The sequence below is a fragment of the Hyla sarda genome, chromosome 6 (assembly GCF_029499605.1).
Source record: "Hyla sarda isolate aHylSar1 chromosome 6, aHylSar1.hap1, whole genome shotgun sequence".
NCBI lineage: Eukaryota > Metazoa > Chordata > Amphibia > Anura > Hylidae > Hyla > Hyla sarda.
The window spans coordinates 58,217,959-58,243,237 of NC_079194.1; the positions used below are offsets into that span (position 1 = coordinate 58,217,959).

General features: G+C 41.5%; 1 long non-coding RNA gene across 1 annotated transcript in view; it reads left to right on the forward strand.

Moving 5' to 3' along the window:
- The first annotated feature begins 9,081 nt into the window (after nucleotides 1-9,081).
- The window catches only part of LOC130275633 (uncharacterized), a 50,442-nt gene continuing 34,244 nt past the window's right edge, over nucleotides 9,082-25,279 (forward strand). The window contains exon 1 of the long non-coding RNA XR_008844850.1: nucleotides 9,082-9,175. This is a non-coding gene — a long non-coding RNA (uncharacterized LOC130275633). The remainder of the gene's footprint in view (nucleotides 9,176-25,279) is intronic.

Sequence of the window (25,279 nt, forward strand, 5' to 3'; positions counted from 1 at the left end):
CATCTAGATCCGTGTGTTCCATTTTTTTTTGTTTATTTTTCTTATGCAGTTTCATAATTTCTGAGATAAGTAGTTATGGCCCTAGAGTGTTATATATATTTGCGTCTGTAGCATGTATCAGGAACATGTTATCATACCTGTGTCTTTTTACAGGTGACTGATGCCCGGTGAGAAGGTAAACGTGACATATACGCCCGTCAGCTGCAAGAAAGGAACCACGAGACAGGTAATTAATATTTATATTAATTACTGATAACAATTAGGCTAGATGTAAAATCTAGACCTGCAGAGATTTCATAGTCTCTCTCTTATACATGAAGATATATGTGTTGTTAATAAGTATATCGTCTATGGACAGCTTCTTATATAACACAACCATATCTCAGGTACAGAGATTAGGAACATTTATGATCCTTATTCTTTTTTTATTTTATTTTTAGGAATCCCCTTTTTCAATACTCTATAGAATAGACTGCACTGACTGCAGAGTTTACAAGTTTACTTTAGACTGTGGGCTGACTGACCGCAGACTTAAGACTTAACTGTAATAAGTAAAAAAAAATCTATATTCCTTTTTTTTTTGTTTCAAATATATAATTATAGCCAAACACTATAGCCATAATAACACATAGCCTGTTAACAAAATGCTGACGGGCATAATACACTGCACTTTAATACTTTAATGCAGTGTATTATATAAGTGATATGAAGATCGCTGTTAAAAGCCCCCTTTATATAAAATTAAAGGCTAGGTTCACATTGAGGAATTTCCAGCCGGAATAACTATTGACGGAGGCTCCACAGTGCATTGCCATCCCTATAGATGGCAATGTATTCTGCATGAATCATATCTAAAAAAAAAGTTAAAAATAACCAATTTATAAAATAATTAACCTTGACCTCTACAAAATTACATATATATATATAGAGAGAGAGAGAGAGAGAGAGAGAGAGAGAGAAAAAGATATTAAAAATAACCCAACAAATATAAAAAATAACCCAACCCTCCCCTTACATTAGTCATAATTAAACATTGGCTGTCAACATAATGCTGACAGCTATAATACACTGCACTGTAATACTTGTGCAATGTATTATATGGGCGATGAGTAGATCGCTGGTAAAAGCCCTCTCTTGGGAAAAAAAAAAGGACAAAAAACAACAAGTTAAAAAAAAATTACTTAGCATAACACCCTTAAAAAACATTTAAAATTTCTTTTTTTTAAAACACACAATAAAACCCCTGCTTTAAGTCCCTTAAAGGGGTACTCCCGTGGAAAACATTGTTTTATTTTTTAATCAACTGGTGCCAGAAAGTCGAACAGATTTGTAAATTACTTCTATTAAAAAATCTTAATCTTTTCCGTACTTTTTAGGGTCTGTATAATACAGAGGAAGTAGTTTTCTTTTTGGAACACAGAGCTCTCTGCTGACATATCTGTCCATTTTAGGAAATGTCCAGAGCAGCATATGTTTGCTATGGGGATTTTCTCCTACTCTGGACAGTTCTTAAAATGGACAGATGTGTCAGCAGAGAGCACTGTGCTCGTGATGTCAGCAGAGAGCACTGTGGTCATGATGTCAGCAGAGAGCTGTGTGTTCCAAAAAGAAAACCATTTCCTCTGTAGTATTTAGCAGCTAATAAGTACTGGAAGGATTAAGATTGTTTAATAGAAGTAATTTACAAATCTGTTTTACTTACTGGCACCAGTTGATTTAAAAAATAAAAAGTTTTCCACGGGAGTACCCCTTTAATGGGAATAGTTAAAAATTAATAAGACAAAAAACAAGGTTAATGAAATAATTTAAAAAAAATCTAAATCTCCGCCTCACCAAAAACATGCCTTTAAAAACATGTTTGGTATCAAATATTAAATATTAAACTCAGGAATTTCAATCCGGAATATTTATGGACAGATATTCCACGGGAACATTCACATCCTCATAGATGGCAATGTATTCTGCACAGATTGTGTCTAAACAAAGTTAAAAAATAAAAGACAAACGATTTATAAAACCATCAACCCCCACACCCACAAAAAATATATTTATGAAAACAAAACAAAATATATAAAAAATAACCCCAAAAATATTTTAACCTCTTAAGGACGCAGGGCGTATGGATACGCCCTGCATCCCGAGTCCTTAAGGACGCAGGGCGTATCCATACGCCCGTGGGAATTCCGGCCCCCACCGCTAGCCGGTTGGGGACCGGAGCCGGATGCCTGCTGAAATCGTTCAGCAGGCATCCCGGCATATCGCCCAGGGGGGTCATTATGCCCCCCCATGTCGGCGATCGCCGCAGATCGCTGGACAATTCAGTCCAGCGATCTGCGGCGATTCCGGGTCAATCGGGTCTCCAGTGACCCGGTGACCCGGAATTACTGGCTGTTCGGGGCCGTCTCTGACGGCCCCGAACAGCCAGAGCCTGCAGGGGTGAGGTGGCACTGATGCCACCTCACGATCGCCCTGATTCGTCGGCCGGATTACCGGCCGACCAATCAGGGCGCCTGCTGCGGGCATCACTCCCGCACCCGCTCCGCCCCTCGTCCGGAGGGCGTGAGCGGGAAGATGACCCCGGGTGCTGGGGACCCCGATCCCCGGCGTCCATGTTGGGATCGGGGCCCCAGGAGCGACGGCGGCGGCGAGGGACAGTCCAGCGATGAAGCAACAGCAGGAGGTGAGTTACAGCCTCCTGCTGTTGCTTAGCAACAGCTCCCAGCATGCAAAAAGGGCATACTGGGAGCTGTAGTTATGCAACAGCAGGAGGCAGACCACCACAACTCCCAGCATTCCCTTATGGGCATGCTGGGACTTATGGTTTTGCAACAGCTGGAGGCACATTATTTCTATGGAAAAGTGTACCTTCAGCTGTTGTATAACTACAACTTCCAGCTTGCACAAACAGCTAAAGTGCATGCTGGGAGTTGTAGTTTTGCAACAGCTGGAGGCACACTGGTTTTGAAACACTGAGTAAGGTCATAAACTCCGTGATACATAACCAGTGTGCCTACAGCTGTTGCAAAACTAAAACTCTCAGCATGTACAGTCTGTCAGCGCATGCTGGGAGTTTTAGTTTTGCAACAGCTGGAGGTCCCCCCAATGTGAATGTACAGGGTACACTCACATGGGCGGAGGCTTACAGTAAGTATCAGGCTGCAAGTTTGAGCTGCAGCAAATTTTCTGCAACAGCTCAAACTGCCAGCGAGAAACTACTGTGAACCCCCGCCCGTGCGACTGTACCCTAAAAACACTACACTACACTACCACAAAAAATAAAATAAAAAGTAAAAAACACTACATACACACATACCCCTACACAACCCCCCTCCCCTCCCCAATAAAAATGAAAAACATCTGGTACGCCATGGTTTCCAAAACGGAGCCTCCAGGTGTTGCAAAACAACAACTCCCAGTATTGTTGGACAGCCGTTGACTGTCCAGGCATGCTGGGAGTTTTGCAACAGCTGGAGGCCCCCTGTTTGGGAATCACTGGCGTAGAATACCCCTATGTCCACCCCTATGCAATCCCTAATTTAAGCCTCAAATGCGCATGGCGCTCTCACTTTGGAGCCCTGTCGTATTTCAAGGCAACAGTTAAGGGTCACATATGGGGCATCGCCGTACTCGGGAGAAATTGGGCTTCAAATTTTGGGGGGTATTTTCTGCTTTTACCCTTTTTAAAAATGTAAAGTTTTTGGGAAAAGAAGCATTTTAGGTAAAATTTTTTTTATTTTTTTTACATATGCAATAGTTGTGAAACGCCTGTGGGGTATTAAGGTTCACTTAACCCCTTGTTACGTTCCCCGAGGGGTCTAGTTTCCAAAATGGTATGCCATGTGGGTATTTGTTGCGGTCCTGGCACCATAGGGGCTTCCTAAATGCGGCATGCCCCCAGAGCAAAATTTGCTTTCAAAAAGCCAAATGTGACTCCTTCTCTTCTGAGACCTGTAGCGCGCCAACAGAGCACTTTTCACCCCCATATGGGGTGTTTTCTGAATCGGGAGAAATTGGGCTTCAAATTTTGGGGTGTATTTTCTGCTATTACCCTTTTTAAAAATGTAAAACTTTAGGGAAACCAAGCATTTTAGGTAAAAAAAAATTTTTTTTTTTACATATGCAAAAGTCGTGAATCACCTGTGGGGTATTAAGGTTCACATTACCCCTTGTTACGTTCCCCGAGGGGTCTAGTTTCCAAAATGGTATGCCATGTGGGGTTTTTTGCAGTTCTGGCACCATAGGGGCTTCCTAAAGGTGACATGCCCCCCAAAAACCATTTGACGCTCCTTCCCTTCTGAGCCCTCTACTGCGCCCGCCGAACACTTTACATAGACATATGACGTATGTGCTTACTCGAGAGAAATTGGGTTTCAAATACAAGTAAAAATTTTCTCCTTTTTACCCCTTGCAAAAATTCAAAAATTGGGTCTACAAGAACAAGCGAGTGTAAAAAATGAAGATTGTGTATTTTCTCCTTCACTTTGCTGCTATTCCTGTGAAACCCGTAAAGGGTTAAAACGCTTACTGAATGTCATTTTGAATACTTTCGGGGGTGCAGTTTTTATAATGGGGTCATTTATGGGGTATTTCTAATATGAAGACCCTTCAAATCCACTTCAAACCTGAACTGGTCCCTGAAAAAAAGCGAGTTTCAAAATTTTGTGAAAAATTGGAAAATTGCTGCGGAACTTTGAAGCCTTCTGATGTCTTCCAAAAGTAAAAACTCATCAATTTTATGATGCAAATATAAAGTAGACATATTGTATATGTGAATAAAAGAAAAAATTATTTTGAATATCCATTTTCCTTACAAGCAGAGAGCTTCAAAGTTAGAAAAATGCAAAATTTTCAAATTTTTCATCAAATTTTGGGATTTTTCACCAAGAAAGGATGCAAGTTACCAAAAAATTTTACCACTACGTTAAAGTAGAATATGTCACGAAAAAACAATCTCGGAATCAGAATGATAACTAAAAGCATTCCAGAGTTATTAATGTTTAAAGTGACAGTGGTCAGATGTTCAAAAAATGGCCGAGTCCTTAAGGTGAAAAAGGGCTCAGTCCTTAAGGGGTTAAAAAAACCAAAATAATCCGATGCCTCTGAGGTAGGTCTCGATGCTGTGCTCTCTCAAGAAGTTAACGGGGAAGAGCATCCCGTTGTCTTTCTCAGCCGCAAACTGACCCCGGCCGAAACCAGGTATAGTATAGTGGAGACATAGTGCCTGGCCATTAAGTGGGCACTCAAGTCTCTCCGCTATTATCTGTAGTGTTGAGCGGCATAGGCCATATTCGAATTCGTAAATATATGGACGAATATTCGCAAATATTCGCATATTCGTAATATTCTCGTTTAATTTTCGCGTATGTGAAAATTCGTGCATGCGAAAATTTACATATGCGAAAATTTACATATGCGAAAATTAGCATATACTAAAATTAACATAAGCAAAAATTCGCATATGCGAAAATTCGCACACTAGTCTCACACAGTAGTATTAGAGCCTTCTTTACACCACACAAGCTGGAAGCAGAGAGGGATGATCACTGTGATGTGTACTGTGAAAATAAAAAAAATAAAAAACAATATTCGTAATTACGAATATATAGTGCTATATTCGCGAATAAAATTCGCATTGCGAATATTCGCGAGCAACACTAATTATCTGTTGGGGAGGAAGTTTCATCTCGTGACAGATCATTCCCCCCTTAAGTGGATGTGCTAAACCAAGGACAAAAATGCCATGGTCACCAGGTGGTTTTTGTCTTTGCAGAATTTCAAGTTTAGGGTTGAACACAGGGCGGGTTGGTTGCTAGGCAATGCCGATGCCCTATCCCGAGTCCACTGTTGCACAAGTGTTCACCCCCTCAGGGCTGAACAAGGAGGGGGTATGTGAGAAGGTGAAGGGCATTGTAGTCTATGGTTGGTATGTGTCATCAAGGCTCCTGGCCTTGGTGAAGTAAGAGCCGGTAATTGTACAGTGTCTGTGCTGCAATGCAGACTGACACTGTTGCTGTAGTATGGCTAAAAAAGCCAATCCGGGTTGGTTCTTACTGGGAATGGTCAAGTGTTGGGTGGGGGCCATTCCCCACAATCCAGGCCGTCTCTTGTTGGCCTTAAAGGCAGGCTGCTCCACCAGCTGAGGGGGATTTGCATGTTGTAGCTCACACTGCCAGAGAGCTGAGTTTTGAGATCTTTCTTGTGGAGTGTGGAAGCTGATGAGCAGCACGCCTGGAGGCTTGGAAAAGACTTGCTTGATGGACTCAAACGACTTTTGGACTTTTGTTACTTTTTCTTTGATCTGCATTTAAGACTGTTTGCTGTTTGCCAAGTGTGAATAAAACACTGAACTTTGATTTGAAAAGTCCTGTTTCCGTGCCTCTATACGGCAACCGCACCTGTCTGCAAGAGCGAGTCATCACACTTAGTAAATATAGTAAATATAGTAAATATTGTGTTCAATCACAGCTAACACGGTTAAGATTTAAAAATCTCAAGTATTTTCTTCTCTGAAGACTTTTGTCATTGTTTCTGTAAAACCATTGTTTGCCAGACCCCTTGGTTTCTGTCTACATGTCTCTTAGAATAGATAACACCTTTGCAAACATTCAAAGGAATACACATTTCTAGAGATACTGTGATCTTTCAATGAACTCCACTTAGACCTGCTTACTTGGGGCCTTCTGAGACAACATGGCGGACATTTTGCCATGTTTTATCTTTCATATATATTTCATATTATAACATCTGATTATATCGGTACCAAATAGCCTGACACCATACTTGAAAAGGGTCGCCTCAAAGGAAGATCTACAGTATGCATACTATCTCTCTTCTCCACCCAAGATTCATAATCAAGCCGAGCCTGCTGCCAGGCCTGCCTAGTGAGCTCCCCCGGATCCCCCAGAAACGACATGTAAGCTGTCCTCAATTTTTCCCCTTCTCTCTCAACTGATGGGTAACGCATTTCTTCAATTTGGACATATGTGCCATAATGCGGCATATGTGCCACAATGTGCCATAACACAGCTTTTGCTGTCTCTTAATACACTTTCAGGTCAATAACCAGGGAGGCATTATGGGTCTCGTATTCCAGCCACCAATGTTTCAGCAATTGCCTAAACCCGAAATAATCATGTTTCACTAGCGCTGGATGGGATAGAGTGTATCTGTACCCGACAACTGCTGCTACACTATAAATACGTTGCCCTGTAAATATGTATTAAATATATAAACAATATGAAAATATATGCACATAGTGTGCGCTGTTTTTGGTACAATTAGCATAAATGAGACATGTTTCACGTTATTTACATACCTATGTTTAGAGCAGTGAAGAAAAATGGTGTGAGGCTAGTAGTATACACTTGTAGAGGTAATGATTGCTCAGTTGCTATGGGAGATATACAACAAAAACATTAGCATTAAAGAAATTGCAGTCTCTATTACCTGCGGTTTACCTTATTCTAATAGTAATTAGTACCTGGTCGTGTACTCTTTATATGTGTTCCTTTCTGCTATCCCTTATAAGCAGAGCCTGGGTACTGTATAGTTACATGTAGATGGTACTATCAGGAGTAAGAAATATATCGGTGGTTATTACACAATACAATGGACTGTATGTTTATTCCACACTATAAAATACCTGATGGTAAAGACCTCTTTAGGTATGTCCTCTGATGTTTTTACATTGAGATAAGTAATGCCACTAAATGAGGAAATATTATAGTAGTGTTATAAGGAGCACAGCGTTATATGCTCCATTAGTCCCCTTTTGGCTCCCGGGTACCTGTATCCTGCCGTGTGATGTTTCCGTGTGGGCTCCGATTGTGGGTCCTACAGCAGTTGCGAATCTGGTTTCCTCCTTAGACTCCCGATGATGTCCGGTTGGTAGTTGGTAGCGTGGAGAGCAGCGGGAGCGCGCCCCGGCCGGTGGTGCCTCAACCAGACTGCTTACACGCTACAGGATGAATAAAGTTGTAGTTGGTTTGGCCTAGTGACGTCACTACTGGTGCCGAAGTGTCCCACAAAACCTATCAACGTGTTTTGGAAACGGACGGTTTCCTTCGTCTGGATAGCTGCCGTGGGTTCATTCATCCTTCTTATAACAGAGTGGTGTTAACCCCTGAGTGGCCGCATCGAGAGTACAATGGAGGAGATCAGCGCTATCCTATAGGAGTTCAGTCAGTTATATTAAGAGTTGTTTAAGGATATCTTCAAAGTGGAAAAAAAGGGTATTTTGGAAAATGTTTAGTTTGTTCTATAAAATGCAAACAGTTCTAGCTCTGCATTCAGTCCATGAGGGGCTAGAGAATTTAAATTAAAAATCCATTTGGTCTCTGCTCTGGATAGTTGGGAGATATAATTACCTCCCCTCCAGTGGGGGGGGGGTGATTTTTTCTATAGCAAAAAAACTCGAACTTTTTGCAGATTGATTATGCCTCTGTTTGTAATGAAAGGATAAGGGATGGCCATCATGGCCGCGCTGGATGTTGTATATGTGTTCTTTAATTCTGATTCCCAACTGCCTTTTTGTGTGCCCTACATATGTTTTATTGCAGGGGCACCGTATTGCATATTTCACACCCTGGGTCTTACAATGGATATGACTCCTAATTTTACATTCGGTTCCCTCTTGTTCATTTTTCACACTGGTTACAGGGTGACGGTTTTCCATAATTTTATAGGCAGGACACATCTTGCATGGAAAGAACCCATTTTTCAGGGCTAAGAAATTTGCTCTTCCTTTTGTCTGTTCTTTGTATTTGTTATAGTTTTATTACGTACTGTGGGCGCTATTTTATTCCCAATATTTTGGGCCTTTTTATAGACAAAAGACGGATTTTTCGGGGGTATATCGCCCAGAATTTTATCCTCTAGTAAAATGTTCCAGTAATTTTTTTACTATTTTCTGAAAAGTAAAACTCTGTTTATTATACTGTGTTATTATTGGTATTCTTGTTATTTCTTTAATTATTTCTTGTTTTTTTGTTTTTTCTTTAACTGAAATTAGATCCCCTCTATTTGTATTAAGTACTGGTTCCTGTATATTTCTTATACCCTTTGCTAATGAACTTTTCCTTTAGAACCTTTGCTTCTTGGTTAAACTGTGTCTCCTCTGTGCAGTTTCTGCAAAGACGTAAAAACTGACTCCTGGGGATATTCTTTAACCAAATGGGTAAGTGGCAACTGTCAATATGGATGTAACTGTTACTGTCTGTAGGTTTGGTATATGTTTGTGTGGATATTTGGTTGTTTAAGATATTAATGGTAAGATCTAAAAAGTGAACTGTAGTCTGACTAAAAGAAGCCGTAAATTTTAAAAATAAGTCATTTTTATTGATCTCAGTTAAAAATAAAGTCAGACTTTCAGTGCCTCCCCTCAAAATAAATAAAACGTCATCAATAAACCTCCGCCATAGGACGAGGTTCGCGATCACAGGTTACCATTGGGGAAGATATTGGATTCCTCCCATAATCCTACGTGCAGATTAGAGTAACTTGGCGCGAACTTCGTCCCCATGGCGGTTCCCCATTGTTGGTTATAAAATGATCCTTCATAGTTAAAATAATTATGATTCAAAATAAAACTAATACATTCACCTATAAAATTAACTTGATTAATAGGCATATTTTGTAGGTTTAGAAAATGTTCTGACGCCTGGTGACCCGTTTTATGCTCTATCACTTTATAGAGACGTGATGTCTAGGGTGCCAATAATAAAATCTTCTCTCCATGTAATTGAATTTAATAACTGTAATACATGGGCCATATCTTTTAAAAATGCTGGGAGCTTCGTAACACACGGTTGGAGGTGGCTGTCTATATATTTCGATAAGTTGGCTGTAAGACACCCTATCCCCGATATAATGGGCCTCTCCGGTGGATTTTTAGTACATTTATGGATTTTTGGGATATGATAAAAGACGGGAATTCTAGGGCCATTTGTGGCAACAATATCCTTTTCCTTTTTTGTTAGAATTTCCGTTTTCATTCCCTCTTCCAATAATTGGTTTAGTTCTTTTTGATATATTGTTGTAGGGTCAGCTCGTAGTTTTTGGTATGTCTGAGTGTCATCCAGAAGGCGCATACATTCCCGATGGTACATATCATTGTCCAGAATCACTATACTGCCCCCTTTATCGGCTGGTCGAATTACTATATTGTTGTTAGTTTGTAAACTTTTTAATGCTTGAATTTCCTGTGGGTTTAAATTCAGTTTTTGATTAGTTTTTATTTTTCGTAAGTCTCTAGTTACCATGTTCTCGAAGGCATGCATCGCATCCGAATACTCCGTGCGGAAAAAATCTGGATTTATTTTTGAGATCCGTGTGGATATAGACGGTGTCTGTTGAGTAATTGGATGCGTTAATACTATTTTGAGGGTTTTTCAAAAAGTATTTTTTTAAAGTTAGGGTCCTCATGAACTTTTTTATGCCTATATAGGCTTCAAACGTATTAATGGGACGAGTGGGGGCATATTTTAAACCCTTCTGTAACAATTTTTGTTCTCCAAAGGTTAGGATATGGCTGCTGATATTGAATACTTTTTGTTGTTGCTCCTTTTCCTCTATTATTGGTATCTTTTTTTTGGAGAGCTTCCTGCCCCTTTTGCCTCTTTTACGGGGGCCCTCCTTTTTTGAAAAAAAATCCTGTTTTAAATTCCTTTGTTTTTGAGGTACATTAATTTTTTGTTTTGGTCTTGTGTCTCCAGTTTTGTCCACATATTTCAATGGGCGTGCTGGATTTCTTTTTGTGCTGGTACTACCTTCCTCCAACTGAAGCGGTGAATATCTATTTTCTACGTTAAGACTATATTAAACCGTTGTTTTAGGAGTAGTATATGTAAGCATATCAGTCATTTGATTGCCAAAGGTCTTTGAATGCATATCCTTTTTGTGGTTGTTAATTGCTTGAGAGTAGGTTAATGCCTCCCCCCTACTCGGATTTTCAGTTTCTGAGCTGTTAGCTCTATTAGTATTTTCAATGTGTACTGGGTCATGTATAGTGAGTATGGATAAATTTAATTCCTCAGACTGTTCTTGTTTCTCATGATCCCCCTATACTGCATCCACAGTTTCTAGTTCATCATAATTAAATGATCTTCCCTGCTAGTCTCACTATGTATGATTGTGGAATCTCTATTTAATTTTCTAAAGCCTAAACCCATTCTCCCTTGCCAACCCTTGGGGGAAGCGTCAAATATAATCTGTGCCTTTTGGCACTGTATCTGCACTTTGGAAATTTCGGGGGCATGGTCGGAAATTACAAGGTCCGCAATACGGCTATGCAACACCCGGGATACTAGTGAGTGAGTAACAAAAACATGATCTATGCGAGACTATGAGTCCTGTAAATAGGAATAATGCGTGTACTCACGTGAGTCAGTGTGCAAAAGGCACCACATGTCAACCAGTCCTAACTGAGTCGCCCATTTGCATAAGACTGTTTCCCTTCGTCTTCCCTGTGAACGGACACCAAGTCTGTTACTCTGTCTATCTTACTTCCAACTGTGACATCACATCATTGAAATCACCTGCCACAACTTTATCAGTCGTGGTACTATGTTGAAGCTGAGCAGTGTATGGTCCATTTGAACTTTACACATTCAAAATCTCACACTCTCCAGATTGGGATCGCAAAAGCATTTTACACCATCTACCTTCCACATCATGAGACACTGAAAGGATCTCATGCTGAAATGCCTTGCGTATCAGGATTAGAACACCAGCCTTACGCCCCACTGAAGGGGAACCAACCCAACCACCTTCCCAACCCACCATCTCCTCATCTTTATGAAATCAGCCTCCTCCAAATGTGTCTCTTGCAGTAGAGCAATATCAGGGGAGTGTGACTTAAGGTGCCGTAGCACCATACCACGCTTTTCGGGCAACCTGAGCCCTTTAACATTCGAGGAGATAACTCTCATTATTTAAGTAAACAAAGGGAAGCGTTAGGCAATACCAAGAAAACATATGAGTAATATTCTTAGAGCCTGCCCACTGAAAACCAATACATAGAACCGTCCTGGTAAAAAACTTGCAGGACTGCAGGGTATAAGAGATCAAAGCGGATCTGGCGTTTTTGAAGCTCAGAGCAAAGGGGCGACAGCAATTTGTGCCGTCTGGCCACCTCCAACATAAAATCACCAAAGATGAGCAACTTGCTTCCCTCCAGAAAAAGTCCTTCCTTTCATTGGCGTAATGCCCTCTGTAAGTCCACCTTGTCTGTAAAATCCAGATACTTGACAATGACTTGCCTCGGTCGATCAAAGCTTGGTGAAGTTCCTTGTCAGGATCAGAGCGAATATCAGGGCCCCTACATCTGTAAGGTAAGACCAGAAATTGCGGTAGCACCGACTCGCAGATATGACGCAAGTGACGAGTAGGGACCTGTTCAGGAATGCCCACGATCCTTAAATTGTTCCTCCTTGAACGATCGTCCACTTTATCCCATAACCGCCTGTTTTCTTTCTCAATTTCAGCCATCCTGTCAGACAGAGCGCCCGTAACGTGCTCCAACCCCTGCATTCTATCATCCACCTCTTTTAGCTGGTGAGTGAGCTCTGCCACCTCCATCTGTAATTGTGCCAGGGAGGCCTGAACAGAAGCACTAACCGTGTCCTGTAGCCTTTTAGCGACCTCCTTCATGAGCCGAACATAATCAATCTGGAACAAATCCCTATCCTCTCCCTATTCAGCTCTGCCTTGGCTTTTAGTGCAATTCCTGTGGCCCATCCTCAGCAAATATCTTTCCATGTAATCCCACCACCTTGATGTTGGAGGTAGAGCACCCAAGCAGGGGTCAACGATGCAGATTAGCAGAGAAATGCCGAGACTGGGTGCGGAGCTGATGTGCACGCATCCTTACAGCATGACTCCGGAACCGGAAATCGTCATGTTACATTTTAACATAGGATCCCTTATTTGATAGCAGCTTCCCAAGTCTTGCATCCATTGTACTTGTGAGTTTTAGTACAGCTTCTGCATGAATTTGTTTGCAAGATGTCAGAATAGCCTCCCAGAGCTGCTGTTTGGATGTAAACTGCTTCCCACACTCATAGATCTTTTGTTTGAGGATGCTCCAAAGGTTCTCAATAGGATTGAGGTCAGGGGAGGATGGAGGCCCCACCATGACTTTCTCTCCTTTTTATACCCATAGCAGCCATTGATGCTGAGGTATTCTTTGTGGCATGAGATTGTGCATTATCATGTATGAAGAGGATTTTATGACGCAAAGCATAGTTCTTCCTTCTGTAGCAGGGAAGAAAGTGGTCAATCAGAAACTCCTCATACTTTGCAGAGGTCATCTTTACACCTTCGGGGACCCTAAAGGGGCTGACCAGCTCTCTTTCCATGATTCCAGCCCAAAACATGACTCCACCACCGCTTTGCTGACGTTGCAGCCTTTTTTTGGAACAGGGTGGCTGTCCACCAACCATCTCCTACTCCATCCATCCAATGGTCCATGGACCATTCAGAGTTGCACTGCACTCATCAGTGAACTGGACTGTTTGAAAATGAATCTTCATGCATTTTTCTGCCCAGTGCAGCCATTTCTGCTTGTGAGCATTGGTTAATGGTGGCTGAATAGATGGTTTATGCACAGTTGCAAGACTCTGGAGGACTCTACACCTTGATGTCCATGGGACTCCAGAGGCACCAGCAGCTTCAAATATCTGTGTGCTGCTATGTAATGGTATTTTAGCAGCTCCTCTCTTGATCCAATGCATGGATCTGGCTGAAATCTTCCTCAATGTGCCTTTATCTGCACAAACCCGTCTGTGCTCTGAATCAGCCACAAATCTCTTAACAGTGCGATGATCACGCTTAAGTTTTCGTGAAATATCTAATGTTTTCATACCTCGTCCACTGCATTGAACTTTTTCACTCTTTTCGGCAGCAGAGAGATCCAATTTCTTCTCCATATTGCTTGAAAATGGTGCTCTGCTTAATAATATGGAACACCCTACCTTTAGTAGTTTTTCCTTAAATTGGGCTCACCTGGCAATCTAATTATCACAGGTGTCTGAGATTGTTTTCAGTGATCAAAAGAGCCCTGAGACACAATGCCATGGGTCTAAATTATGGCAATGCAATATTTCAGTGTTTCTGTTCAATAAATTAGCAAAGATTTCTATCATACAGTTTTTCTTTATGGGGTATTGAGAGCAGAATGATGGGGAAACTGAACACTTGATTTTATTTTCTATTTTAGCACTGTAAAAAAAAGTCAAAGCGTCTGAAGCCTTTTTTTTATTTTAACTTTTTTTGGTTTAGAAGTGTATTTCACTTGTTTTCTTATTCATGGTCATGCTGGGGTGATTAGATAAAATAAAAGGGTTACCCAGTTTAAATGATCTTATCCCCTATCCACAGGGGATTGCGGGCAGGCGGAGATGCTCTAGTCAAGTTTTGGTGAATCAAATGTATGGAGTGCAGGTTGTCTACAGCACACACTCTCACTGAGAGTCGCGGGTGTTGTTTTGAAGATCCTAGGGGTCCCAGAGGTTGATACTTATGCCCTATCCTGTTAATATGGGATAATATCATTTTTATCGGACAACCCCTTTTAAAGTAAATTGAGAATTTTCACTTTGGCATGAACTTTGACAAATAGCGAGGCCTAGATATGTTCAGGTTGTGGCAGGTGAGGCCCCAGTGGAAAAAAGGGTTTAGAAGCCCTGATGTAGAAGAACCTTGGGGGTACATCAAATGCTCATGTACTTGGCTAATCTTGACAAGTGTGGAAGGATCATCATAGAGCCACGTTCAGGAGCTGCCAGTAATAAAAGATAACTGTACAAGGCAAAATCTTCTTTACTACTTTTTTGCTTGGGTTATTGTTGTGTTGTTAAGCGAGTATTAAATAGATTGCAAATAGTCTTGTTTACGCAGCTTCAGGAGTGCTTTCTATCAGCAGCTGCAGCAACACCGCCCTCTAATGGTTGTTACACAGCCATACTACTATACTACAAAATGAATGCAAGTCTGAAGCCAGTCCTTAAGATCAGTAGCTGCTGTTAGGAAACATTTCGCTCCTCTCCACATCCCTCACACTTGTATGGAGAGAGGTGCACAGAAGGTTCATAGCATGGTGGTAGGGGACAAATATTTAGACTATAAACCATACTGACCACTTGTCTTAAGAGCCTCTGTGCAGCTAAACAGGTTGCACGGGAGATGGGCCTTCTGCTATTACAGCTATGTGGTAAAAGTAGTAATTTGTCCATGAATTATGGAATCTTAGAGTGCCTTGCAAAAGTATTCACCCCTCACTGGTGTTACGCCGAGCGCTCCAGGTGCCCGCCCGCGAGTCGCATCCCGTTCCACTCACCTGCCTCATCCTCCTTCAGTCCCGTCCAGGGGCGCGCGGCCCCGCTCTCTAGGGCGCGTGTGCTCTGGCTCTATGAAATTTAAGGGGCCAGTGCACCATTAATTGGTGCTTGGCCCAAATAGTTTAATCACTCCTATTTCCCATATAAACCCACTTCCCCTTCCTGTCCTTGCCGTATCTTGTTGCCTTATGCCCTGAGAAAGCGTTTCTGTGTGTTCCCTAGCCTGTGTATCCAGACCCCTTGCCGTTGCCCCTGATTACAAACCTTGCTGCCTTCCTTTACCTTCTGCTACGTCTGACCTCGCCTTGCCTTGTCCTTGTGTACCGCGCCTGTCTCAGCTATCAGTGAGGTTGAGTTGCTATCGGGTGGAACGACCTGGGGGTTACCTGCCGCAGCAAGTCCATCCTGCTTTGCGGCAGGCTCTGGTGAAAACCAGTAATCTCATAGATTCCGTTCCCCTGGTACGGCCCACGCCATCGCCTCACTGACACAGAGGATCCACTCCAGTGTCCTTCCTGCATACCAGTCCGGGTCCTGACAACTGGTGCTTTTCTGGTTTTGTTGCATTAAAACGTGAGATTAAAATGTATTTGAATTGATACTTTATGTAAAGAACCTTACATCATAGTCCAAATTGTTACTGTGAAATAAAAAAAATGCACTTAGTTTTACATAAATAAATAAAATTGAGAAAGTTGAGATGTCCTAAAATTTGTCTTACCTTTTAACAACCCATGAAAATGTATGTAATGGGTGACTGTACAGTTCCATGATGTACATTTTATTGATGCAGTCTGTGCACCTGCACGATTTGTGGCAGGAACCAGGCTGTATTACACAGACAAGCTCCTGCTGTAACTTTGGAGATCAAAGAAAACACCAATCCTGGTTGTTGAACCCACTAGATGCCCCGGGCAATAGTGATTGTGGCATCTAGGTGGTTAGACAGAGGGAGCCTCTCTCAACATTATCACGGGGCTCTGACTGGTTGCTGTGGCAGCGAGGGGCCTAACAATGACCCCCAGGTCTGCCATAAGAGTTCACTTAATCTATTTTGTCTTTTTGAGAGCCCTTCCACACAGGGGAAATTCCACAAGGAAATTCCTAGCTGAATTGCTGAGGATTCTGCTCTCTGAGCTCTCCAGCAGTCATTAGCATATCTATTACGGGGGTGGACCAGATGGAGAATATGGAGGAGGCAGGGGCCATCTCCCTGTCTCCAATGCGCAGAGCTGGGGGGTTTCAGTGCCATAACTCTGAAAATACTAAACGGAAAAGTAAGTGACCCCTCTTTGTAAAGCTGTTCACTCACATTATAACCAAGTATATTAGGTTTAGTGTGGTGAACAGGGTGTCAGATACTCTTTAAGCTGTATTTTTGGCCATCAAGAAATGTGTAAATATAGCTCAGTTAGACATGTTATCAAATATAGCTCAAATATAGTTCGATCAAAACAAAAATGGTATTGATAAAAACTTTAGATCACAGCGCAAAAAATGAGCCCTCATTCACCCCCATATGCGGAAAAATAAAAAAGTTATGGGGGTCAGAAGAGGACATTTTTAAACGTATACATTTTCCAGCATTTAGTTATGATTTTTTCCAGAAGTATGACAAAATCAAAACTATATAAGTAGGGTATCATTTTAACCATATGGACTTACAGAATATCATCAATGTCATTTTCATTGTCATTATCATCAATGTCATTGTTACCGAAAAGCCCCCAAAAGTTACAAAATGGCGTTTTTTCTTTAATTTTGTCGCACAATGATTTTTTTTTCCATTTCACAGTGGATTTTTGGGTAAAATTACTAATGTCACTGCAAAGTAGAATTGGTGGCACAAAAAATAAGCCATCATATGGATTTTTAGGTGGAAAATTGAAAGGGTTATGATTTTTAAAAGGTAAGGAGGAAAAAACGAGTCCTGAACTGGTTAACCATTTCCTTATCGCACCCGTATTAATAGTTATGTTTTAAATGTTATGGGTCCCAATTCAGAATCTATCCTTAGTCCAGGTAATTGAATCCTTAAAGAGTACCTGTCATGATCTTGTTAAATTTTTGAATCCTCACAGTTCACTGACCCCATCATGATGAACCACCCCCTGCCTTTATTTTTATTATTTGTTAGTTTTCTACCTTGATATTGCTCTGCATTTTCTGCTCAGTCTCAGTCAGATTCACAGACTGGGAAGGGGCGTTCCCCAGCAGGTGTGATATCATCCGAAGTCATAAAGCTGAGAACTTCCTCCCTCACTCTGTTACACACAGCCCAGAGCAGTTCAGTGTGTGAGAGGAGCTATGATTGGCTAAGTCTGCAACCCCCCCCCCCTCAGCACTCCAGACTGCATTTCCTGATTTTGGACTTCTTCCAGGCCAGCAGGAGCCCAAAGTCTGTAAGTCTATACAAGAAATGTGTCTATGGGGAAATGTGCTCTGGACAAGTAGGGAGACACCTAGTGGAAGCTTTTTTAAACACAAATAAAACATAAAAAACTTTTTTTTTAAACAAAGATTTTTATTAACCATAAGGCATGCGACAGCAAACATTTATTTTAATGACAGTGCCCATTTAAACAAATTATGCAAATCACTTTATGTCCAGGTCACTAAGTCTTGCATGACATCAGAAGACACATTACAGCCTTTTTTTCTCTCGGTTCCACTACTTAGAAGAGTAATATGGCCCTTTTTTAATTGAAATATTTGCTTCATTATAAGCTCAGCAGTATATTCTGCTATTGTGGAGCATGTTTCAGATTATATGAAATTTTTTACAACTGTAAACCTGATCAGTTCTAATGTTGTAGTTATAAATGCAGCATTGTTTGTGGATCTAGGATGTGGATCTACTTAGCAATTAATAATGCAGGTATGAGGTTCCACAGATCAGTTCAGCTGCATAGAATCTCATGGGAAGAGATCAGGATATTCAGTAACTATTTCATCCTCCCAGCAATAACAAAATGAGTTAAAGGGATACTCCACTGCCCCAGCGCGCAAAACATTTTGTTCCTAACGCTCGTTGCGGGCCGTGCTGGTTGTGACATCATGGCCAAGCCCCCTCAATGCAATGCAATGCAAAGGGGGCATGACGTGACATCATTAGGGGTGTGGCCATGATGTCACGACCCATGCAGCCCGCAACCAGCGTTCTTTCTCTCCTAAGGTGCTGTCTCTGAGACAAGTTCTCCTGCCTATTTCAGTTTTAAGTGTAAAAATGAAGAAAATGAGTAATGGTCACTGTACTTGAAGCATGTTCTGTTGGATCAAATATACAAAGTCATCTGCTTCCACATTTATGTCTGGCTTCATCTGTCCCAGTCAAAGAAAAATATATTGTCTGGAAGCCAGGAGATAGTCGGGCCGTTGTCCTCGATATCGTAATAGAGAAAGGAAAAGATTCCAGCTCCTCGGAAGATTATGAAAAATTATGAAAAATTAAAAGTCCAAAATGTATTAGTCCATGTTAAAATCCAAACGAAAAATAAAAAAATAAACCTGCGCCAATGCATTTCGGACTAATCAGTCCTAAGTTATGGCAAAAAGAGAGTGTGATGTTTGACCTTATATACTTCATGCAAAAAGAACACATGGTTCAGAACAACCCACTCCGCATTTGCAAGTCGTCATCTGCCGTCACTTCCTGGGAGGAGTAGAAATTATTTCTTGGATATTAACCCATTAGAGCAGGGTAAAAAATAAAACATGAAAATTTACAAAAAAAGATTTTGAAACCAAAAAAATATATAAAGGAGAAAAGACCCAAAAAAATCAATGAATGCTAAGTGTTTACAATACATCCTGTACGATAAGTCTGAAAAATTATCAATTTTGCAACAAACATACATATTTAGTAGAAGTACTAGAGGTTATTGCGGGATACTCAAGGTCTATTTTAGTGACGGGAATTGAACGTGTACCCAATCCTCAAAGAGGAGGGGACTGGTCCCATGCAGTGTATAAGAGAGAAGCTTTTTGGATACTAAGATTAAACTCTCGCTACCCGCAAGGGTTAAACTCCCGTAATAACCTCTCGTACTTCTACTAAATATGTATGTTTGTTGCATGATTTTTCAGACTTACTGTACAGGATATATTGTAAACACTGAGTCATTGACATTGAGTCAATACAGTTAGACTCAAATCTCCTGTCTCAGATATATAGGTAGGGAGTTGACTAAAGGATTCTGAAAAACTGGATATTTCAGAGAGTGAGATGAATGATTCCCTACTATATAGCCACTTATATGCGTGACATCTAGTCATTGTTTAAACACACGCTGTATATCAAGGTGTTATGACCACCTGGTTTCTCGCACCCGCTGTGCACCGCAGGCGTGAGTGCTAAGCCTTGACCTTTTTTATTGGCTGTGATTAGGCATAGACTGCAGTGGAGTTGCTAGTTAAAATACAATACTGTCACACCTCGACATGTTTGGCCACTTGATGTGGCTTTATCAAGGAGACAGCTGACAGCATTGAGTGTCATGGTAGAATGAGCCTATTTATATGGTGTCCCTGTATGTGTAAGGTGCTTGCAGCCAATCAGAGTACTTCAGACTGCAAGCCAATCCAAACCTCAAACCGCCCAGAAGATAACACCAATAGCCCTCCTTGTTATAAGCAGAAGTGTTTATTGACCAATCCTGGTTGAATGTGTAGCGCGTCACATGCCAAGTTTGTAGCTGCCCATTCCGCAATGATGTCCTGCGGGCCAATCTGTGAACCGGACGTGTGATTGACAGCCCTTACAAGCTGTTTACATCCGCTTGCAATGCTCCCGGTTGGCCGGTCATGTGATGCACTATGCTCACATGACTCGCCGCCATCACTGTGATCACGTTCTCGGCCACGCTCATGTATGTAATCTATCCGCGGCCCTAATTACGCAGAATGCGCAGGCGCGTGGATGCGCGCTTATTCACAATTTATAAAAGATCTGATATTATATGTTTGTCCATTCGCTGATGATTTAAATTGTTTAGTGCGTGTCATATAATTACACAGGTTGCACCTCGGGCGTGAGCAGCCGTAATTGCCTACTGTATTTAGCCAGCATTCTTTTTTATTTTCCTTAAAATCACTAGTCGATAAACTTGCTTGTAAGGTCCTACCTTTCTTAGCCACAATTCTAACTCCACCATTTAATACCCTGCAGACCTCCTCGTTTTCGTATAATGCCGGTAATTGCTTTTGTATAATACCTTTAATTTGATTGAAATGAGTACTGTAGGGGGTGGAAAATGTTACAGGGTGATTCTTATTTGGATAACTGATTGCTTTCTTAATTTTTTTTCCCTTCATTTATGTTGGAATTTTCTGAGTAAAGATATGCATTACGATCTTTACCATCTACTATACTTTTTGCTCTATTTAAAATGCCAGCCCCATAATCTCTTTTTTGTAGTCTTACTATGATGTCATTACAAGATTGTTAATACAATATATTATCTGAGGAGGCTCTTTTGGCCCTAACAAACTCTCTAACATACTATTTCCAGAATTTGGTTTTCTATACAGTTTAGAATATATAGAATTCTTTGCAGGATTACCTGTTAATGTAATTTCTAGGAAATTAATTTGGCTACTGCCCCATTCCAATCTAAGATTCATAACATTGTTATTGATTTACTCAAGGAAATCATTTACCTCTGCTCTGCCACCAGACCACACCAGGAGGAGGTCATCCATATATCTGCCATACCATCCTATATAGGATGAGAATAGATTAATGGCAGAATATAGATGACTCTTCTCCCAGTAGGCCATAAACAAATTAGCCAGGGTAGGTGAAAATTTAGCGCCCATAGGGCAACCCGATATCTGAATATAGAAATCATTATCAAAACAAAAATAATTGTGCTTAAGCAAGAAACCCAACACCGCCAAAATATATTCACAAAGTATGTCATCATATTAACTGTATTTTCTGATGTGATATTCGACTGCCAAAAGAGCTTCTGAGTGGGGTATACAAGAATATAATGACATGACATCACAGGAAATCCATGCATCTTTTTTTTCCCCATTTCATATTTTTTACAGCAGATAGTAATGATTTTGTGTCCTTAAAGGGGTTCTCCGGTGCTTACACATCTTATCCCCTATCCAAAGGATAGGGGATAAGATGCCTGATCGCGGGAGACCCGCCCCTCGGGATGCCTGTGATCTTGCACGCGGCACCCCGTTTGTAATCAGTCCCCGGAGCGTAGGCTTGCAGTGAGGGGCGGAGCGTGACGTCACACGTGGGCGGAGCGAACACACTCCGGGGACTGATTACAAACGGGGTGCCGCGTGCAAGATCACGGGCGTCCCCAGAGGCTGGACTCCTGAAATCAGGCATATTATCCCCTTTTATATACCCTGAGGTACGGACTGCAAGAGGCTGAATCAAGCTGTCTATCCAGGCACCCAGTCTTTCCAGAACTGCCCCTATATCCGCAACAATCGGTCGCAATGGAGGGGGAAATATATTTTTATGTATTTTGGGCAGTGCATGGAAGACTGGGCATACTGGAAACAGTATGAACTCCTGCTGCTGTTTTGTGATGACACCTAAATTATAACTAGAGATGAGAGAATCGAAGTTGACGAACCCGAATTCGTTACGAATTTCATGAAAAATTCGATTTGCAACGAATGCGAATATTGCCGCGATTCGATCGCGCGAATCGCTTCATTAACCCCTTAAGGACCAAGGACGTACCAGTACGTCCTTGGTCCTGCTCTCCTGATATAACGCAGGGTTACACAGTAACCCCGCGTCATATCACGGCGGGCCCGGCGTCATAGTGAAGCCGGGACCCACCTCTAATAGCGCGCAGCGCCGATCGCGGCTAAAAGCGAAAGTGAAAGTTGCCGGCTAGCTCAGTCGGGCTGTTCGGTATAGCCGTGGCTAATCGCGGCATCCCGAACAGCTTGCAGGACAGCGGGAGGGCCTCTACCTGCCTCCTCGCTGTCCGATCGCCGAATGACTGCTCAGTGCCTGAGATCCAGGCATGAGCAGTCATGCGGCAGAATCGTCGATCACTGGTTTCCTATGAGAAACCAGTGATCAATGATGAAGATCAGTGTGTGCAGTGTTATAGGTCCCTATGGGACCTATAACACTGCAAAAAAAAAGTGAAAAAAAAAGTGAATAAAGATCATTTAACTCCTCCCCTATTAAAAGTTTGAATCACCCTCCTTTTCCAATAAAAAAAAAAAACACAGTGTAAATAAAAATAAAAATAAACATATATGGTATCACCGCGTGCGGAAATGTCTGAATTATAAAAATATATCATTAATTAAACCACTCGGTCAATGGCGTGCGCGCAAAAAAATTCCAAAGTCCAAAATAGTGCATTTTTGGTCACTTTTTATATCATTTAAAAATGATCAATAAGTTCTATCAATGCAGAAATGAAACCGTTAAAAACTTCAGATCACGGCGCAAAAAATGAGCCCTCATACTGCCCCATACACGGAAAAATAAAAAAGTTATAGGGGTCAGAAGATGACAATTTTAAACGTATTAATTTTCCTGCATGTAGTTATGATTTTTTCCAGAAGTCCGACAAAATCAAACCTATATAAGTAGGGTATCATTTTAATCAAATGGACCTACAGAATAAAGATAAGGTGTCATTTTTACCGAAAAATGTACTACGTAGAAACGGAAGCCCCCAAAAGTTACAAAACGGCGTTTTTTTTTTTCAATTTTGTCGCACAATGATTTTTTTTTCCGTTTCACCGTAGATTTGTGGGCAAAATGACTGATGTCATTACAAAGTAGAATTGGTGGCGCAAAAAATAAGCCATCATATGGATTTTTAGGTGCAAAATTGAAAGAGTTATGATTTTTTAAAGGCAAGGAGCAAAAAACGAAAATGCAAAAACGGAAAAAACCCCGATCCTTAAGGGGTTAAACTCCATTTTACAGCGTTCCAGGTTATTGGAGACCTAAGATGGTGGATCCACATGTGAGTACATGGGGCAGGGGATTATGAGAGGGTGGGAAACAGCGGCGGGAATGAAGGTAGGCGGGCTGACCCTGAATCACATGTGAGATGCAGCCTATCAGTGTTCACTGACCCCTGTGATGTCACAGCCCCTATATAATCGGCGTCCATCTTGCCTCTCTTCATTTCATCTATGCACTCAGATAGAGAGAACAGGACTGCGTGTGTGTGAATAGCTCATACCACAGCGTTACACTGCAACTGCTAGTCACATCAGCATTAGGGAAAGACAGGAGGATCATTGATAGCTAAACCTCCTATTCACGTTATTGAGCATTGCAGCAGAGAGGGGCAGATAGCTGTCAGCTGCCTCATAAGATCTTCAAGCTGCCTGAACTTTCTGAAGCATTTTATCTCCTAATTTTTCAGCCCAAATTAGTTTTTTTTTTGCTCCGCAAATCTTCTGCTGCTCAGAATTGTGTGACAGAGTGCAATTTAGGGTTTAATCCGTGTATTTTTTGTATTTTTGTGGTGCTGCACTGTTGGGTCCTGCTGCTGTTCAGAAATATGTAATTGTTCATTGCACTGTAGTGCATTTGTACCATTTTGCACCTGTTAATCTGTCAAGGGGCTACATACTGTGCAAGTCCAAACAATAGTATTCACCGGCTGTTTTTTTTTTTTTTTTTTTTAAATACAGAGTTTTTTCTGCGTATAGTTACGCATATTACTGCCCTCATCAGTGCATACCGCATAGGTACATCCAAGTGTTGTACCATTTAGTACCTGTTAATCTGTCAAGGTGCTCCATACCGTCAAAGTCCAAACAATAGTATCCACTGGCTGGTGTTTTTAAAAAATACAGAGTTTTTTCTGCGTATAGTTACACATATTACTGCACTCATCAGTGCATACCGCATAGGTACATCCAAGTATTGTACCATTTAGTACCTGTTAATCTGTCAAGGTGCTCCATACTGTCAAAGTCCAAACAATAGTATTCACTGGCTGGTGTTTTACAAAAATACAGAGTTTTTTCTGCGTATAGTTATGCATATTACTGCCCTCATCAGTGCATACCGCATAGGTACATCCAAGTATTGTACCATTTAGTACCTGTTAATCTGTCAAGGTGCTCCATACCGTCAAAGTCCAAACAATAGTATTAACCAGCTGGTGTTTTTAAAAAATACCGAGTTTTCTCTGCCTATAGTTGCGCATCTTACTGCACTCATCAGTGCATACCGCATACGTACATCCAAGTAGTGTACCATCTTGTACCTGTTAATCTGTAAAAAGCCTACATACTGTGAAAGGACAGCCGTAAGTAATCACCTGCTGCTGTTCTAGACAAATACTGTTTAAAGAGTAGTGTAGCGTATTGTAATTCGGGTAGAAAACAGACATGGTGCACATTTACAATCTTGTATAATGATCTGATTGCTTCTAAGCATAATATCAAAAACTAACAGGTTGTTAGTATACATTTTTGATCAAAAGGTACAAGCCCACTTGCCACGTCAAGGCCACCTATTTAGAGTGGGTCCCTAACGTCCCTAGCATAAAATGTCGACCACCACCGCCGCGACACCAGTGCCCACGGGGGGGAAACGACCCACCGGCAGAGCGGCCCCAATGCCACTCAAACCAGTCTATGGGTCGCACCTCCCCACAGACACGGCGCCACAGCAGCAACGGACGCCGCACAGCACCACACCAGTGTGAACAAGGTGTTATAGCTCACTTACCATGCTCTCCCAGTCAGACTGGGGGGCTGCTAGGAAAGAAATGGCCCTTGTGTAGCTAACTACTACTTATATAGGCTTGGGCTGAGGGGGTGGGGAAGAGTGCAGCACATGCTCAAACAAAAAAAAGGAGGGGATAGAAAACACAGTGGGAATCCGGGTAGAAAACAGACATGGTGCACATCTACAATCTTGTATAATGATCTGATTGCTTCTCAGCATAATATCAAAAACTAACAGGTTGTTA